This window comes from Protopterus annectens, chromosome 11.part0, assembly GCF_019279795.1.
Source record: "Protopterus annectens isolate FY-2018-M chromosome 11.part0, PAN1.0, whole genome shotgun sequence".
Taxonomy (NCBI): domain Eukaryota; kingdom Metazoa; phylum Chordata; order Ceratodontiformes; family Protopteridae; genus Protopterus; species Protopterus annectens.
Window position 1 is genome coordinate 506,134,465 of NC_056745.1, and position 18,727 is coordinate 506,153,191.

At 34.1% G+C, this 18,727-nt stretch overlaps 1 protein-coding gene across 3 annotated transcripts in view; it reads left to right on the plus strand.

Moving 5' to 3' along the window:
* Positions 1–18,727, plus strand: part of BEST3 (bestrophin 3) — a 474,344-nt gene that overhangs the window by 231,005 nt on the left and 224,612 nt on the right. The gene's annotated exons all lie outside the window — the stretch shown is intronic.

Sequence of the window (18,727 nt, forward strand, 5' to 3'; positions counted from 1 at the left end):
AAAGTTTTTTTTTCCTTAGGTCTTCAAGGTGAAACCGTTTTTTCCCTCAATGTTGAAGCTATCAGGAGTTGTGATTAGGAGGCGCAGATGGTATGGGAGTGCTGTACCATCTTTGTGTATTTTAGCAAAAGCCAATATCTGAATTTGTGGTCAGTGCTGAAGCACTGAAGCTGTGTGGATTCACTGTAGCAAAATGCTTGTTAATTTTTTTGGGGGGGGTTTGAAAAGAAGACCCTTTTAGTTACTCTTCTGGTAAGTGTGTGGCTCCCTTTTGCACCCATTCATCTCATTTGGCCTAAGGCTGGTCTTGAGTTCGACAGTCAGAGTAAGGTAAAAAGAATATAAGGTCTAATTCATAGGTTCATAGGTTCATAGGTTCATAGGTTCATAGGTTCATACTAGGCTATCTGCCCTAGGGCATTTATAAGCCTAGCCAGAGTGTGTGTGGCTTTCACCACCCCTTAGGATGAGAATACTATACCCATTAATTTGCTGTGCCTCTGTCCAGCAGTGATACAGAGATGATTCCCGGGGTAAACCTACGATCTCCCATCCACTCGTCAAGATTTCTCTTGAACAGAGTCAGTGAGGGGCTCTGCCTCACATTGACTGGGATTCTGTTCCATAGTGTAGGGAGTCTCTGGGTGATGAATCTGTCCCTCCAGCATGTCCTATTTATATCCGTGTTGAGGTTTAAGTCTCTTGCTCTCGTGGCTCTGGTGGATTTGGATTTTTGAGGTGGAGCATGTCCATTAATTCGGGTTGGACATGGCCTTGTATGTCAGGCACAGATCACCTCTGAGCAGGCGGTATCGACTGAATAGAGCTGGAGTTTCTTCAGTCGGGCATCATTATGACATATGTTTGAGCCCCTTTATCCTTTTGGTGAGGAACTTTTGGGGTCTTTCCAACTGCTGCAGGTGTCGGGTAAGGTACATTCGAATGGGGCGTTGTACTCAATCATTGGTCTGATAAGTGAAGAGTACAGGGTACAATGACCTCTCCTGTTCTGGATGTGAATCCTTCATGATCAGGTGGGCAATGTAGAAGGTCTTCCTAACCACTTTGGCAATGTGAGTGTCAAAGAGAGGTTACTGTCAACTTGGGTCCCCAGGTCCCTGATAACTTCTTCCGTGTTTAATGGATTACCACCTATGTGGTAATTAGGGGTTACCTTGTTTTTCTCAAAGGGTATGACTATACATTTTTTGGCATTTAGCTTAAGGCCATGGCTCTGGCACCAGTTATCCATTTCTATGAGACCTTTCTGGAGGATGTCTGTGTCTGATGGAGTGTCAATTATGGTGCCCAGTTTGCAGTCATCTGCAAATTTTGTCAACCACAATCCCCCTATGTTTGCCTGCACTTCAGAAAAATAAATGCCGAACAAGAGGGGGCATTCACTTCAAAAATTACATTTCTCCTTTAAGAATGCACACAGAGTACATCTGTCTTAGAGCAGTTATACAGAGCTTCCATTTGTCCGTTATGTAGAACTGAAAATTGACTTTCAATTTGAAACAAGCAAGCAGAGGATTACAAAAGGCAAAACAATGAGTGTAATGCACCAGTTACAGATGGCAATTTGGTTAACTTGCAGGATGCTAGAGCCTGAATCTTCTACATCAACTACAAAACTATCAATAGCAGGTGTATTTTTAAGGACTGTTGAGTTTCAGCATATTTTCAAAGAATGTTGACTTTCTATGTATTTTAAAAGAATGTTGAGTTTCTGTGCATTTTGAAGGATTGATGAGATCCATCAAGGACTGTTAAGTTCCACTGCCTTTTCAAAGAATGTTGGTTTTCTGTTCATTTTCAAAGAATATTGAGAGTCTATACATTTTCAAGGAATGTTGAGCTTCAAGGGAAGAGAAGTTTACTGTCACTCATGTTGAGTCTGGTTTCAATATGCAACTGTTTTGTTTAGCAAATGGCCACATCAGTGTTTGTGCTGTCTAATTTGAAAGCAGTATTAGTAGCACAACCAGTAGCATACTTGCTTGGTACAGAAGGCTGTGGATTCTACACTCACACCATGTCAATGGAATGCTGATATTGCAATGCCCATTAAGGGGGGTGTGGGTGCTGCACTCCTACGTGTGCCCACCTCTTGATAAGATGACTAGTAACTATGACCTTATTGCTGGTTTGACAGCAATTCCTTATTGTAATATTGCCAGCATACCAACTTTTTTTTAAATGTAACTTAGATAAATTATTCTTCAAGGTCAGCAGGCACTGAATTTGTACATGAAACACTGAAATGTAAAGTTTTTTGCCAGCACTAACCTCTTCACTAGTTATAGATCTCTTTAATTTCAAATTACTCAGATAATTTGGTACTTTTCCGTTATCGGGGCAACAGCTCTAATGCGCAGGCTTTGAGATCATAGCTAAACATTATCTGCAAGTAACACGTTGATTCTGCAATGGATTGGACGCGATGGGGTATGCAGTACACTTGTCATGCTTAGGATCACCGTGAGAGATAAGGAAGTAAAATAAACACTTTGTGAAATAAAATAAAATAAACAAGGAGACACTGATGAACCTGGAATTTTGTTACCTTGTCATTTGCTATATGATACTGCATGCTAAAATAAGAAAGCCTATTTTAATCAGATTTTAGCTAAATATATTTAAAAAATCTTGAACCGGATAATTAAAGCTCAGAGCCTGAAAATAAAACATTTTCCTAACAATACTGTCATGGACTGGCTTGAGCCGATGCAGTTTATGTTCATTTTGTAGAAGCACAAAGCTACACGTACATGACAGAAGGTAACACTGTGCTGGAGCCGTGCATGATATTTTTGGTGAAGGTTGAGGGGATTTCACTTTGAATCATACAAGTAGGGGTGTAAAGGCTGTTGAAACCTGGGCCGGTATACTTAAAGGAAAAATATGGTTATTTCACTATTGACCGTAACTTGTACAGAAGCTCTTGTTTCAAGTACTTATTACAGCTGTTGCCCCGATAACGGAAAAGTACCAATGATTTTTACTTCTGCAGAAATTGTGTGTATTGACTTATATTGGTAGATTCTAATGACAGAAGTTTATAGGCCTTTTGTGGTTGAAATGCTCTGTAATGGGTAGTTTTGTTATTATTGGTTCATATGTTTTGTTTCATTGCTTGCCGGAAAAAATCTTCAAACCTACAAATTTAAAACACACTCTAACAAGTGGTGCTGTATTATAAAAGGAATATAATTTAATACAATCAAAACACACACATATATGCATGCATGGACCTAAAATTGTGTGCATTGGGTCTATGGTTTGAAAACATTCCAAAAGTAAACTTAATCTGTCACCAGCCAGATGCATTTTCTTTGAATGTGGGTTTCAACGCCATTTCAATGAATGTAAATTTCATGGTAGAGAAGTTTACTGTTCATGCCAAGTCTGCATTGTTTTGTTTATCAAATAGCTATCAGTATTTGTGCTATAACATTTGAAATAAAAGTTTTAAATATCACTAATTATTATAGAAGTAAAGAAGAAAATAACATGATACTGATAGGTTTGAACAGTGGTTTATGGTAACCGAGGAGAAATAGCCAAGTAATAATACACTGGCATGCCTTTGGGGGGGGGTGCTTCAGGGGGGCCCTGAGCCATTACCCTGCCTAGGGCCCATTTCACCATGGTCCAGTTCTGTTCTTGACATTTGCTGATTTTCTGGCTTTACAACTTTCACCTGACCAAAATTACTGAGAATACATTTCTGCAAACTACCTGTAAATAAATGTATATATCATTAGAACTGTAAAAGTTGCTAAAAAGTTAAAATACAAAAGCTGATCAGGACACTTTCCTATGTCCATTGGTTATATTAATATATCAGCCAGAAATAATGGTGATGTTATATTGAACAAGTCACTAAATAATACATAAATGTTATTATTACAATTATGCAAACAACTATTAATATCTCTGTAAAAGTAGCTGAGAGTTATCATCAATCAGATGGACTTTTGTTTTTTCTTTTTTTTAAAACAAGTTTATTGTTTTAACATATAAGAGAAATATCATAACAATTTTATACAAATAATTAAAAATATGTATTATTATAATATTCAACAAAACAACTAAAGTATTTACAAAGACATCCACTACAATCAGATCAATTAATTAAACTAAAATACTGTGCTATTGAAATTAGAATTTTTTTAACAAATTTTGTAAATTATCCCATACAATAAAATGTGATGTTTTTCTAGTTGTTCTCATTCTAATTGTGCTTATTTCCATATGACACATTATATTCATAACATTTTTAAATTCATTGAACGAAGGAGGTGTATCTGAAATCCAATTTCTAGTTATTATTTTCCTAGCCACTGCTAGGATAGACCATAACAAGGGAAGCTTAATCTTTTAACACATTGAGGTACAGGTGTGTTGAATAATATAAGAGACTTAGAAATAATGAAATTATCTGTAAAAGAGCCTGCAAAAATTCATTAATTGACTTCCAGTATTCTTTCAACTTCATACAGTCATAAAACATATGAGCCCAGTCAGCATTAATTTCTACATTACATCTCTTACATAGATTATCTTTATTATTAATTTTATTCATCATCAAAGGTGTATAAAAGATCTATGTAAAATTTCCATGTATAAAGTCTCCAGACAATGGAAGATGTAGTTCTATAAGCAGATTCCAATATATATTGTTTATCTTGCTGAGTTGGTGGGTCCCCATTAATAGAGGTGAAATAATTCCAGTATGAATCTACATTGTAAAAAGTTTCTTGTCTGATAATTTTATGTATATATGAAAGTTTACCTTTATCAGAAACTTTATGCTGTAAATTTATTATCAAGTAATCAATCAGTTTTGGAATAGATTCTTTAACTGTTATAGACATTAGATCTATTCTATCAATGAGATGTTGTCTAAAGATCTGAACCTCTAACCAGCAAGTTTCTCTTAGATCAAATTCTTGTTTTAAGAAATCTAGATTTTTAACTTTATTATCAGATATCAGCTGATGCCAGTACTTTAGATTATTATCTATAGCTAAATGAGCTCCTTCAGAAGTAGATGACATAAGCATACCCTGAGTATAAATTATAGGAATACAATAAAATTCCATTCCCTATACTTAGGGTGCATGAATATAAAGTTACGATAACTAATAATAATATTTAATGGGTAACAGACCATATGTTTAGGTGTAATAGGTGAAGTACAAAATTCCTTTAGCAACCACAACATGGAGTTATTTATAATCATATTTTTATGTGTTAAGGAGATTTTCATGAAGTGCATACTAATTAGCTCCCAATAATCTTTCCATTTTGACATATGACCGATCTATTAATAAAGTAATAACTTTTATAATAGAAGAGATAATATATAAATTAAAGTCTGGAAAAGAAATACCCCCTTGAGACCAGCTATTAGTATGTTTCTTTAATGCAATCCTTGGTCTATTAGGTGCCCATAAGAAATTTAACATTAGTGTATTCAGTTTCTTGATAGTTATTTTTGTAGGTGAAAGTATTATTGATTGTATTAAGTATAAAATCTTGGGGAATATTATCATTTTAATAATTGTAAGTCTCTCCTCCATAGTAAAAACATATTATTCCAGGTATTAAAAAGATTTTGTATATTAAGAAAACAGGTATTATAGTTATTATATATAATAGATTTAATATCTTTAGATAGTATTATACCTAAATAAGTTATCTGACCTGAGTTGGGTACATATTTAGTAAAATCACTAATGAGAGTATTTTTTCGTGTATATATAGGTAGTATTTTAGTTTTTCTTCATTGAATATTAAACCAGAAATACTTTTAAAATTCATCATTTTATCAAATAAAGACTGCATAGAAGAATTAGATCCTGCTGATGTAATTAGAACATCATCTGGAAAACGTTGAATTTTTGATGTTGTATTTTCTTCTATTTCAAAATCCTCTATGTCAGTACTGTTTCTAATCAAATTAGCCCAAGGCTCCATTACTAAAGTGAATAATAGTGGAGAAAGTGGACATCCTTGCTTTGTACCTTTAAGAATGGGTATTTTTGTGAAACATATGTTCCTACCTTAATATAAGCCAGCGTTCCTTTGTATAAATGCTCAATTAAATTTACAAATGCATCAGAGAAATTTGTGCACTTCAGTAAGGTAAACAGATAGTCCCAACTTACTGAATCAAATGCTGAACCTATATCAAGACTAATAAGTGTTAAATCTTTCTTTTTCCTATTTGCAAAATCAATTAATGTTAAAGTTCTTCTTATATTATCAAAAGTATTTCTATTTACAATGAAGCCCGTCTGATCTATGTCTATAATGCTGGGGATAATTGTCTTCAATCTATCAGCAAAAATACTCATAAACATTTTATAATCAACATTAAGTAATGAGATGGGTCGATATGAAGAACATCTAGTTGGATCTTTATTAGGTTTTAAAATTGGTGAAATAAATGTATATTGCCAAGATGGGGGGGTTATTAACTCAGTTTGGGCCAGAATAAAAACCTTATGTATTAATGAATATGTAGTTTTAGAAAGGATTTTATATATCTCTGGTATAATACCATCATTACCCGGTGCTTTGTTTGATTTAAGCTTATTTATTTGTGTAATAACTTCTGTATATGAAATACTCTTGTCCAATAGTTTAATCTGTTGTTTATTAAGCTTTTTATTCATGTTTGTGGTTATAAACTCCTTTATTTTATCTTTAGGTTCCATGTTAATGTTGTTATGGTTAATCTTGTGAAAGTGATTTCTAAATTCATCCAGTATTTCTGGTATACTAGAAACATTCTTCTTTTTCCTTAGAGAAAAGATTTCTTTGATATGGTTTTGTTTATTCAATCTTTTTGTTTTATTTTTAAGTCTATGTAAGTATTTGGGGCTTATTGAATAAGACAAAAACTTGTATTTCTCTAAAGTTATTTTAACTTTATGAGTTAAAATTTCTTTGTATTTCTCATTTAGTTTGTTTATTTCTTCAATAACTTATTTGTCCATAATATTTTCTTTATTATTATGTTTATAAGAGTCTAGTTTACTTTGAATATCTAACAATTCCTTATCCCAAGATTTCCTTTTGTTATTATACCATCTGATACTTTGTCCATATAGATATGATTTTAAGGCATCCCAAACATAGACAATGGAGACTTCAGGAGTATTATTTATGTCTAGAAAATGTTGTACTTCTGAAAGTATATATTCTTTATAGTCTTTTAGCTGAGTTAAGTATGCTGGTATCCTTTTGATCTGAACATTATGAGTATTTTTTATCATGAATTCAAAAACAATTGAGTTATGATCAGATATAGGACATGAAATGATTTTGGAATTAATTAAATCTGTTACCATCTGGTTAGAAATAAAGACCCTATCTATTTTTGAATAAGTTTTGTATCTGTTAGAAAAAAGGTGTATGGTAATGATTTTGACTCTATCTGATTATTAATATCATTCAAATGATAAGAATTAGCAAAATCATTTAAATGTTTTGCATTAGATGTAATTCTTCTTTTCTTTATAGTGGTAGTATCACTTTCATGTAGTATACAATTAAAATCACCAGCTAAAATAATATCCCTATAGAGAATGATATGATCTTATCAATATGATGTTTCACTGTATTAATACCAATTCCAGGTATCCAGTATACATTAATTAAAGTGTAAGTCTTCCCATTAATTTGTATTGTAACCATACAAAACATTCCTTTGTCATCCTGATAAGACTTAATGGTTTTAGGAATGGGCATACTTTTATTCCATAAAATAGCCACTCCTCTTTTTCTGAGTGTGCTCTGAACTAACCAATACTGCATACTTATTAGTGGCTAGTTTATCAATATCTTTTTTCAAGAGATGGGTTTCTTGCAGGAAGACTAGATTGGCCTTGTGTAGATTAATGTATCTTATTAGGCTTGCCCTTTTACACGGATTATTCAATCCATTAATGTTTAAAGAAATTCCTTTTAAAGATGTCATTTGGCATTTTAAAACTCAAGAATCTTATGATCGAAATAACAAATAACAAGATAAATAATGTTACATCTCCTCTTTTAGGTGTACCTTTAAATATAGCTGTATTTATTAAATCTCTTATGGGATTTTGTATAGGATTCAATTTTGTTTGTAGTGACAATGAGTGTACAAAATATATTGTGGATGTCAAAACTATATACATATAACAATGAACAAGTGAAAATAATGTAAGGATTAAACCTTGCATCCCGCCTGGAGTTGAAAACTCCAACTTAGAGCAGTATTTACTACTCAAGTTAACCCCTACCCTAAGCAGCAGTACCTCAGCTACCACCTTATCAATTTAATACTAGTTATATTTAACTGAGGTTAACAGTTTTCAATTCAATTATCTATCAAGACAAAACTACACATTTGGTAAAACAGCATCATATAAACTAAAATAAACTTTTTTTTTTTTTTTTTTTTTAAAACTGTTCATACTATTATATAGATCTATGTAATATATAACACTTGAATTCTAATAGCATTCAAATAATCTTAATGTTAGAAATCAAGAGGAGAGAAAATTATGTTCTAACATTCATTTAAATCAAAAACTTTGGCTAATATGATTCAGACATTACATGCATTAAGATGCATCTATTTTCTGTCATGTGAATTCTATCAACAGCTTCCAAAAAATCTTGAATTGTTTGTATATGAGCATTTACTTAAACTCATTATTGTCAATAGAGTAAAATATTGTATTCATAAAATTATTATAAATCATATTGCATAGTTATGCAGATTCTCAGAAACACCTGCTATTACCTAAAAAAAAAAAAAAAAAAAAGCCATCACACACATAAACACAGACACACACACATACATATACACACACACATATACACACACACACACACACACACACACATACATATACACATACACATATATACATAGATACACACACACACACACACACACACACACATATATATATATATATATATCTGATCTCACTGAGTTGTGTGTTAGTAGAGCACTATCCTACTTGCTGTCCCTAGAATAAATCTGTCTGCTTTATACAAAATAATGCACAGCAAACACATATTAGTAACCAGATTTTACAATCATGCTAACCTACTGCTTTAAAATATATCACATGACATTTCTTCCAGAATAGAGTTATAAGATTATTTATGCTTGCCAATCAGATGAATTAAATGAGTTATAGTAAAGTATATGTTTGGGACACAAGTTTTAACACAGATTATTATGCTACTGTTAAGTAGATTTTCAAAAACATTTAAATAAATGTTTCATTTTCTATGCCTTCTAAAATAAGATATTTACTTGCTACAAGAAACTACATCATCCAAACTCATCATAACTGACATATTTTATGAATAGAGTATTTTTCCTGAATCTGTGGTGTGTCAGTGTGATAACCTTGTCAATGTTTATACTAACTGCTTTCAGTTTCTCTGTGAAAATTCTGTGAGTGAAGCTTCTGAGGAAACTCATGGACACTATGCATGAGACAGCCCACATCCCAGATTGTCTCCCTTAACATTTTGGCGGGAAACTTATTAAAACTTGTGGCAAACATTCATTTTGTCAATAGAGTAAAATATTGTATTCATAGAAATTATTATAAATCATATTGGATAGTTATGCAGATTCTCAGAAAAAAAGCCATCACACTCACACACACACACACACATACATACACACACACACACACACACACACACACACACACACACACACACACACACACACATATATATATATATATATCTGATCTCACTGAGTTGTGTGTTAGTAGAGCACTATCCTACTTGCTGTCCCTAGAATAAATCTGTCTGCTTTATACAAAATAATGCACAGCAAACACATATTGGTAACCAGATTTTACAATCATGCTAACCTACTGCTTTAAAATATATCACATGACATTTCTTCCAGAATAGAGTTATAAGATTATTTATGTTTGTCAATCAGATGAATTAAATGAGTTATAGTAAAGTATATGTTTGGAACACAATTTTTAACACAGATTATTATGCTGCTGTTAAGTAGATTTTCAAAAACATTTAAATAAATGTTTCATTTTTATGCCTTCTAAAATAAGACATTTACTTACTACAAGAAACTACATCATTTAAACTCATTATAACTGACATATTTTATGAACAGAGTATTTTTCCTGAATCTGTGGTGTGTCAGTGTGATAACCTTGTCAATGTTTATACTAACTGCTTTCAGTTTCTCTGTGAGAATTCTGTGATTTGAAGATTCTGAGGTAACTCAAGGACATTGTGCATAAGACAGCCCACATCCCAGATTGTCTCTCTTAACATTTTGGCGGAAACTTATTAAAAACTAGTGACAAACATTCATTTAGCAGTGTAAATGCATCTAAACATGACAGAACCTCCACAATGTATTCCACAGATCATCACAGCCTCTATGCAAGTGAAATTAAACTCAAAATTACCAACAAGCAATAAAACTCAGCATTCTTCTCCCAACTCAATTTTCATACAAATCCTATTATTCACTGTGCCCACACAGTCTAAAGCATTTCTATATATTAATAAAGAAAAGAAAAAGAGAGTAGAAAATAAAAGGGAGTGAGGCAGAAATAAAAAAATGTAAGAGAAAGCTGTAAGAAGTATATACAATGGAATGTTACTTACTGTTTATATTAATAGAGTTAAAAATAAAACATATTATTTACTCTTATTTAGTTCTGATTATTAGTTAAAGCATGACATATTATTTACAAACAAGCATAAGCAGTATAATCAAGAAAGTATAATTAGAAATAGCATTTGAAGAACTTATAAACTTTTACAAGAAATAAATATGTTATTATTCTATTAATGATATTTTCATTACTGTTCTCTCCCTGCCCTCCCCCACCCTTTACCCACTACATAATCTAAATAGAATGTCATTGTTTAAACAAAGAAAATAATAAAAGAAGAAGGAAAAAAAGGTAAAGATAAAAAATGTATCAAATTACTAACCTTACTTTTTCAGAAAGAAAACAAATCGAGTCACAGCCTGCCATTAAATCCTCAGGCATTTTGACTGGTTATGAAACAAAACATTTCTTTGCACATAGAGAATAACTTTGATTAAATCTTTTCCAAAATATTTGTGGCTTTCTGGAAATGCAGGAACTATATTCAAAAAGATTAATAATGAACTAAAATGATGAGAGAGAAAAAAACATATAACAAATCATTTGTTTTTAGTCTCTTCTTCTTCTCTGAAGTCTTCCAGGAAGCTTCAGTTGCCAATCTCTTTAATGAAGAACTAGCCCATTCCATTTCTTCTATTTTATCCAAAATCCTTTTTCTTTGACAAACAGTAAAGCAGAGTCTAAATCATCGAAGACCTTAGGACCATCAGGAAGGAAGATTTTAAGCTTGGCAGGAAACAGAAGGTATGTTTTAAACTGTGCTTTTTAAGCTCCCTTATTAGTGGCAGAAAAACTTTTCTTTTAGCAATTACCATGGAAGAATAGTCATTGTCAAAAGCACAGTTGTCTCATTAAACTTAACAGGAGCTTTAGCCCAAGCAGATTTAAGAACCATCTCTTTATCAAAAGATGATAGAAATCTAACTATAACTGATCTAGGATAGTTTTTGTTAGAGTTAGTATTAGCTATAGATCTATGTGCTCTTTCGATACCAAAAGAGAATGCTTCTGGTAAATCTAAAGTTTTAGGGAGCCATGTTGTTAAAAAGAAGTAATATTGTTACCTTCAATATTTTCTGGCAGTCCAAAAATCCTAATGTTATTGCACCTAGATCTATTTTCCAGGTCATCCAGCTTTGTTTGTAAATGTGTATTTTGTTTCAGCAGAAACTCAATGTTGATTTCCTGTTCTTGTATTTTATTTTCCATGTCATTCACAGCTTCTTCTATGCCTGTCATCTGGATCTTCTGTTGTTGCAGGTCCATATGTAACAAGTCTATTTGTTTTGTAGTTTTTCTATGAAAGTGTCTATTTTAGTATCCATTTTATCCATCTTAGCAGTAAGTTGCTGGACTATAATTATCAGAGACTGAAGTTCTTTCTTGATGCTGGAGTCTTGAGAATTTGTCTTACTGGAACTCATTTCAGACTGATAAACTGACAGGAAAATTTCCAAAGTAATTTCTGACAGGAATATTATTAAGATTTCCTTTCTTTTTTAGATATAGTTCAAGAACTATATAAAACAAACATATTTAGAAAGAAAATTACTTCAAGAATTAATTTTTTAAGTAATTAATTCCTGTCAATGTAATGAAATTGGTGGAGCTGAAGAAATCTGCTGCTATCCTGTGTTCATCCTTGGCCACGCCCCGACTTTTTGTTTTTTCTGATGTAATCTTCAATTTGCTGCAAAACAGTTTTGTACACATTAGTTTATTTTTCAGATATTTACAGAATCATGGTTTATATGCATATTTACCTATTTAATTGACAAATAAATATAAATATCTGCAAATAAATGCTAATTAAACACTAGCTATCAGTGCTATGTTTTTCCAGTATTAAATATGCTTTGAATTGATATCATGGAGTACCATGTAAACACATCCTGGTTTAAATTATTAATATAAGTATTAATATCAAAGTCAAAGTCAAAGTAAACTTTATTGTCATCTAGAACTACAAGTGTAAGCCTAAACAAAATTTTGTGCATCAGCTCAATTCTTAAGATTATAAAGGATAGTGAAACAACACATACAAGTAGAGGAATAAACATAACTAACAAATACAATAGTACTTCTAATACATGCAAGAAAGAGCAGAGACATTTATATACAATAAGAATACTATCCCCTGAATTAAATTAGCTATCCTATTTAAAATAATACAAAACACACTATAGATTGAACAATGCCTAAGTTATTTGTCTAATAGTGTACTTGAGTGGGCTCAATAATACTGACTATGGAGATGATAAATAAATATTGCATTTATTTGGAATATATGTAAGTATATATTGGACAAATAAATAAAACCTGACTTATTATGTCTAGACCCCTGGTACTAGTGTCCGAGTTCAGAAGTCTAATCACTGTAGTGTAGAAACTGTCATTGAATCTTGTAGTCCTGCAGCGGATGCTGCGATATCTACTGCCCAATGCCAGATGCTTAAACAGTCCATGTACAGGATGCATGGTGTCCTGTATTATTTTGGTGGCTTTTTGGATGCTTCTTGTAGAATAAAGTTGTTGTATAGATGGAAGACTGGAACCTGTTACCTTCTCTGCAACCCTCAGCACTCTTTGTATCACCTTCCTTTCTGTAACTGTGCAGCTTCCAAATGACACAGTGAAGATGCAGATGAGGATGCTGTCTATTGCACCTCTATAAAAGGTGGAGAGAATATGAAGAGGAAGTTTAGCTTTTTTCAGCCATCTTAAAAAGTGGAGGCATTGATGTGATTTCTTGACCAGTTAGCTGGTGTTTCCTGACCACGAGAGATCCTCTGATATGTGTACAGCCAAGAATTATGTACTCTTAACCCTCTCTACACTCTCACCATTGATCCTGAGTGCTGGGTGCTGTATTCTCCTTTTTCTGAAGTCGATGATAATCTCTTTGTTCTTGCTTACATTCAGGTCAAGGTTGTTCCCCTCACACCAACTGATCAGAGATGCCACCTCCTCTCCGTATGCCCTTCCATCCTCCTTTGTGTTGAGCCCCACGACTGTGGTGTCATCAGCAAATTTGATGATATGGTTGAACTTGTACTTAGCATAGCAGTTTGCATATATTTATATTTACAGAACATTACTTTCATTTTTTTTTTGGTAATGAGTACCCCATTTGTCTGAGGAGCCATTCCTGATGACAGTAGTGACTAAGCATGTAAAATACTGTTTCACCAATGCATCCAGATGCACAATGCCTGAAACATTTATAGAAATATGACATGTATGCACATATGCGTATTTCATTACTAAACAAGTGCAAATAGCTGCAAACTGGCAGCAGCAAGATAGCTAATATCATTGGCAAATTTAGCAGAATCATGATATGTTTTCATCTGATACCAGGTTTGGGTCAAGTTATTAACAGAAATATTAACATGGCACATATTCACAGTTTGGCATAAAATGAAATCACACTTTCTCACTTAGTGATAACTGTATTTGGGTCAGTCGAAATTCTTGATCTCTGTATTGAGCTGTTTTCCTTGCTACAATTTGGACAATGCCTGAGATACTTGCATAAAATATGCAGAAGTGTATAAATATGTGCAAAGTGGTTGCAGTCACAGACCAGACAGCAGTGGAAAGTTTCCCAATGTCTTGTGTACTGAATAATCATGTAAGATGCTGTTGTGCCATGTTGACACTTGTGAGATAGTTATATAAAATATGTAGACAAGCAATGCATACATGTATTTATTGCTAAACAATTATAAATATTTGCAAACAGTGATAGACACCAGTAAACAGAGTGAAGTTTCCCAGCATTATCAAAACTTTCATTTGATAGCATGAACTAACACACAAACTTCTTTTGGGTCAAGTTACGACCTGAAATACTGATATACCATATATTCATAACTGGCAAAACTCACTATGTATGCTTCCACTTGATTCCATGACATCCAAGATAAACATATCCAGGTTTAAGTTATGAAAGAATATTAATATAGCACACCATCATCATTTTACATGGAAACAAGTCACAGTATCTGAATTAATGAGCAACCCATTTGGAACAAAACCTTTCTTGATCCATGTGCTAGCTGGGTCTGTGAAATGATATTTGGCAGTGCTTCTAAGTGGAATTTGCCCAAGGACAGAAAAATGTCCTCTGCCACTGCATACTATTCCACAACAAAAGGCTTCTACTCCGAAAAGGGCTCATAGCAATAACTTACAACTTCTTGTCACTTAAATGCACTGCCTTGGTTTTGCTATTCATTTCATTAGTTTTCCCAACCCTTTTCATTTGAATCACTGACATTTGATGCCATAGCATCAGACATAAATAATCAGAAACAGATTGCTGGAAATGTACAATAAAAGTAGATTATGGGAGTGAACATTTATGTTCCCTATAAATTAAATGACTCACACTTGAAATGTTTGTTAAATGATATTTCAGGGGTAACAACTGTGGAGGCAGCTCTGCTGATAATTGTCAAAAGTTAAATGACAGAAGGAACAAAATAGTCATCAAGTTAAGGTATACGTTGTTGTGTGATAGTTACAGAAAACATCTGTTACTAGTACTACATGCAGTTTTAAACCAGGGGATGGCAGTCATGCTACTCTGAATGATTCCAAATGTATTAATTTGGAGTACTTTGGAAGCTCTACTGACTGCACCAAAAGGGTCAAAATGCAGACAATAGCTGCAGAAGTGTTCGCACAGAAGACTGCCAGTGATACTACAGAGTTCTGAAGTCACATTCACATCAACTTATTCATGTACCAATTAAATGCTGACCACTATGTGAGAATGTACAATCAGCCAAACACATGTTCATTAAGAAATTCAGGTTAGCTACTAGCCTTGTGCAACATTATTCATCCTCCCATGTACTTCTGCATTCTCTCACGACAGACTTTGTCCAACATAAAACTGCAGATATGTTCTTTTAATTTCCTTTCCTTTTGAATAGTTTTTTTCTTAAGGAATATTACATACACATTGATAAGTCTATTCCCAATATTCTTTATTAGATCCTTGTATGTTTATGTATCCTGTTTCTTGGATAGGCCTCATACAAATCTGCTCTGGAAGTTAACTGCATAAAGTAATTCTCTCGCCCTAGTCATTGTTTCCTCCCTTCTGACTTTGTTCATGTGGTTAACCTAGCACCAGACTTCTGTGCTTCAGCATGCCTGCTGAAATGCTTCACAGTTATAAAGTTACAAATCCATTTCCTACTCTCTGCCTGTTTGTTTGTAGGTGTTCTTCCCAGACCTCTCTTGTAAACAGGCATCCAGATCAGTGGAGATTTCCCAGTCAACAAATAAATAAAAAATAAATATTCAGCCATGGATTTAAAAACCTCCATCAAATCTCTTTATGCAGTTCCAACTCGAGTAGAACTAGCTAACACAGACAATCAGGCCTAGTTTCAAAACTCTTTAATTATTTCCAGACATGTAATGTCTCAGCTGGATTTCCTTTCCCTGGCCTCAGGAAAAAAATCCAATGTGCTATGCTTGCATTCAAGAAGGCTATACTCCTCTCCAACGACATTTTAAACTTGTAAGGGAGTAAGTTTCTTCCATTTTTGCTGGATGTTTAACATGTTGCTTTCTCCATGAATGATATAATGACTCATAGAAGCCAACACTGCAGTTATCACCAGGCACCACAAAGTCCTGTGCATTTTCTGAAACATACAGTTCTACCTCTTTTATAGATGCAGCATGCCCGAGAAGAGAAATTTAATCCCTTCTACATCAGGAAGTTACAGAGTAAAATCACAATAACTGAGGGTCAGAACAGTTACATTTTAAAATTAGCACCTTTCCATCTGAAAAAGTACAAAATTTTAGTATGCCAAATCTCGTATAGGTATAAGTATATACTAGTCTAACAACCACCAGGGTCTTTATAAGCCTAGCTGTACAACACAACCCAATTGTGTCCCTATGTATTATGGGTATTTATTAGAAGGTGGCATGTTAGTTAAGAAGTTTCTAAATGTTATGTGTGTGTGTGTGGGGGGGTAGAGTATGTTAGTATGGGCATAGTTACTGTCTACCTGTATGGATATCTGAGACATGGGAGCTAGACCTGGTGTGAATTTTCAATTTCTCATCCATTGGTCAAGAATACAGTTAAATAGGATTAGGGATGGACTCTGCTTCACATGAATGGGAGGCCTGTTCCATAGCATGGGGGTCCACTGAGACACATATCTGTCTCGTCATCATGTCCTATTTATGCTGCAAACAAAATTGAAATTCTTGGATCTAGAGGTTCTAATGCTGTTTGTTTTGCAGATGTGCAAAACGGCCATCAGAGAAGGATCCAGTGTTGCTTTGTATGCCAGGCATAGATCGCCTATTAGTAACTGTAGGATACAAATATCTTTATACTACATACTATAAGGTGATCCATATAAGACCATGTGTTTATACCCTGGAATCTCCTGGTAAGGATCCTTGTGGGCATTCAAACTGTTGTATATGTCTTATCAGGTACATGACATTATCCTCAATGATGAGTCTGATGAGGGCCGAATGAAGTGGCACTATGACTTCCATGGACCTGGATGCCATGCCCTTACTTATAAGTTGGGTGACAGAATGATTTTCTTACTGTCTTGGCCAGAGGTTGGTCAAAAGGCAGATTACTGTCTAGATATGTTCCTAGATCCCTGACTACTGGGTCAGCTCTTAGGGGTGTCTTATCAAATGACTAATTAGCCTGGGTGGCCATTAGCCTGGTTGGCCATTTTCCCAAAAGGTACTATAATGCATTTCTTGGCATTGTGTTTTAATCTGTGACTTTGGCACTAGTCATTTGTCTGTGTTAAACCCTCTTTATTTATTTATTTGCTTTTTGTTTACTGGGAAAGTCTACTGAGCCAACAGAGCCCATGTTCAGTGGAAGCCCGGAAAGAAAAGCTCCACAGCACAAAAAAATAACAGTTTGAAGTTACAAAGTTGAAATTACAATGAAATTACAAAGAAATTACAACTCTGTTACAAGGAATAAGTATATACAAGTGTTGAGAGGAACCTGAAACAGGAGTATCTTTTAAGCAATAATACAATCTTTTAAAATCAGCATAAGGTAAGTATATACATAGCTTACTGTGACTATAATCTCTATCTACAGTAGTACTATTCCATACAAAAAAACAGTGATGACAAGAAATAGGGTGTCCTACATATTCTAGGGGGGCTTGGTACAAGTACATTTCCAGCATGAGGAAACATGGATATGAAGGGAAGTTTTGAAATGGGAGAGGTTTTGAGTTGTTCTGATGGTTAGAGGTAAGGCATTCTAGTTCTTGGCTATTGAGAAAGAATAAGATGTTTGTGTCATGGTAGAAATCTATGGTAGCTCCCAATCTGTAGTCATCTGCGAATTTGGTCAGCCAAAGACTCTTGACATTAGCATTTACCTCCAAGAAGTAGATGCCAAAGACTAGAGGCCCCAGCATGGAGCCCTGATGTACCCCCTCGTGATTGGTATCTTAGTGGAGGTGGTCTCACCAATCCTAACTTCCTGGGTCCTGTCTTTGAGCCAGCTGGCAGTCCAGTGAGTTATGCAGGAGGGTTTATGTTGACTTCAGTGAGTTTTTCAACTATACCACATGGGGTATTATATTGAATGCCTTAGCCAGGTCTGGGTAGCCGGTACGCACCATTTTCCTCTCATACATTATTTTGGTGACCTTCCCAAAGAAGTCCACCAGGTTTAGTAGGTATGACCTTCCCTTGACAAAGACAAACTGGGTTAGGTCCAGTGTCTTAAGACTGCCTATGTCTTTGTTGATCATTTCCATAATAATTCATGCAATGGCTTTGCATATTAAACTAATCAGACTAACAGGTCTGTAGTTTATTGGGTTGGTTGGCGGTCCATCCTTGTGAAGTGGGATAACCATTGTAGTCCTCCATTCTCGTGGTACAAATCCTGTTTTGAGGCTATAGCTGTAAAGTGACTCAAGTGGTCCTTATAGGTAATGTTTCAAGCTATTTAGGAGGCCTCCCAGGATATTGTTGTGGTCTATTGAGGCTGTGTT